Below are 2,537 nucleotides of genomic sequence, written 5' to 3' on the forward strand. Positions count from 1 at the left end.
TTAGGATTCGATTCCTGAGGTGGCAATAATGGCCTAGGCGAACTATAAGCAGGAACCCCTCCTCTTTCATGGGTATTCTCCTCTTCCTCTACCCTTAAACTTCTCAAGATCAGCCTTTCGTCTTATTTGGGGGCAAAATCCAACCCCTTCTCAAGAGCCCTTGGGTCCTTTTTATAGAGAAGGGTTGATATAACTGGGATTAGAGAGAAAGAGGGGGACGGCAGCTAGGTTTTAGCAAAAGATCTGGGCACCCTAGGGTTTCTAATGAAGGATTTGGATGGTTCTAAGGTGATCCTAAGGCTGAGAAGAAAATGAGAGGGTGCCCAATATTATGTAGGGCTAAGATTTGTGCACCTCGAAATGGATGGTGGAGATTGAAGTGCCTAGGGTTGAAAGGTGGAGATTAAAAGGAGTGGATGGTGCCCTAGAGTGAATGGCTGAGATAAAAGGTGAACTAGAAGGCTGAGATCTAGTGGCTAAGGGTTGAATGGTGAGGATTCGAAGTTAGGTGGCGTCCTAAGGTTAGAAAGCTAAAAAGAGAGTGTCCTAAAAGGAATGGTGGAGATTAGAGGGGATGGAAAGTGGAGATTTAGCAGCTAGGGGCGGCTAAGGTTTATAAGGATGAAAAGAATGAGTTAGAAGGTGCCCTAGGGTTTTGCTAAGGAGAGGGGAGCATGCTAATACAGTAGGAGGTGCGACATTCTAGGTTTAGCAAATAGGAGGTGCCCTCTTGTACTTAGTTTTTCACAAAAAAAACCCCCTCTCTCTGCTGGACTTCGCACTAGCTTTCCAAAAACTGTATTTCAGCTTTGAAACTTCCCTAGTTTTCCACAGGATTTGCATAGAGACCCTTAAAGGTCACACTATTTAATTTAATTGGGAAAATGGGGACATTTTGATTATTCTAAGGCCTAAAATACCCCTGAAATGATGCCCTTAAGGCATCAAAATACAAAGTTATCAAACAGCTACTAGAGATGCGCTCTTCGGCCTAGCCTATGGGGTCGAAGCTATGACCCCCATGGAAATAAGCTCACCAGCTCTCCAGACCGAGTTCTACGATGAGGAGAAAAACAACAAAATCCTCCGCACAAAGCTAGACTTGGTGAAGGAAGAATGGGACCAATCATTCATTAAGATGGTAGCACAACAATAGCGAATGGCTAAGTACTATGACTCCAAAGTCTAAAGAAGGGTGTTAAAGGTCGGCAACCTTGTTCTTTGCAAAGTCATAGTACTTACGCTTGAAAAAGGAAAGCTCAGACCGAATTGGGAAAGAGCATATAGAGTCACCAAGGTCCTTAGACTGGTACCTACAGACTAGAAGTCCTCGATGGAAAACCCATACTAAGGAGTTGGAATATCGAGAATTTGAGAATGTACTATCAGTGAATCTACATCAATAAAGATTTTTTTCTACAATCAACTATCCAGCACACGCACACTACACGCGCACACACTACATGACATGTTGTACAACACACGCCATGCAACACATATCGCCCAGCCACACTCTCAACGAGTGGAACACTCACTGACTCAGCCGACCATTGAATGGATAAAGCCTACAACGCATAGCCCTATGCTAGCTCGATAGTGCATAGTTGACTACATAAGTTGACTCAGTCAATGATGGCCAGAGCCCAAAGCGGGGAAGAATGCTTCCATCTCCTAAGGCTATGGTCACCAAGCTCTGCATGCCCTACTGACAAACCAATAGAGTAGAGCTAGCTGAGGAACGACTAACCCACAAAGAGCACAAAGCTCCCTAAGACCAAATGCCATTGAGCATCCCCCAAGTGACAAGAGCTCGGAAGAACTTCAACTAGTGAAAGTTGATGACTGAAAGCTTCGGCTACCTTAGACCTTGACCTGGATAAGACTGAGGCCTACAACTTGGTTCAAAGTAAAAAAAGAAAAAGACAAAGGCACACAAGCTTGGGATATAATTTTTTTTCATTAATTTTATAAATATTTACAAATGTAAAGCTCAACATACTGAGCTAAATACATAACAGAAAAAAAGAGGAACAACACCAACAAAGTAGGACAAGAACAAAATATTGGAAGAATAGAACAAAGTCAGATCAATAGTAATAGCAGCAGATAAACACCTTAGTCCTCAGCAAGGCAGTCCTTGACCTCTTCAGCCTCCTTGGGAATGTTAATGGCGGTCGTGTCAACCTCGGTAGTATCGGGGAACCAGTTCAAAACCCTTTCCGAGTAGAGGTAAAACCCCATCTCCCATGAGTATGCCATGAAGTCATCCATCTCATTCTGATACTCCTTGGAGGCCTTGAATTGAGCAACTACCTCCTCCCTGCCTGGGCTGCACTTTTATCGACCTCTCTCCATAGCTTCTCCCACACCTCCTTTAGCTCGAAGACACACCCCTTCAGCTTGTGAATAGTTTTGGACTGCTCATCGATGTTGCGCTTTAGTTTGGCATTCTCAAACTCCAGCGTAGAGTATTGTGCACTTGCAGCCTCAAGATAGGCCACCCAAGCCCTCATGCAATCGACCTCGACTTGACTGGA

This window comes from Nelumbo lutea, chromosome 6 (assembly GCF_056320005.1).
Source record: "Nelumbo lutea isolate HS-2025 chromosome 6, American lotus-T2T, whole genome shotgun sequence".
NCBI lineage: Eukaryota > Viridiplantae > Streptophyta > Magnoliopsida > Proteales > Nelumbonaceae > Nelumbo > Nelumbo lutea.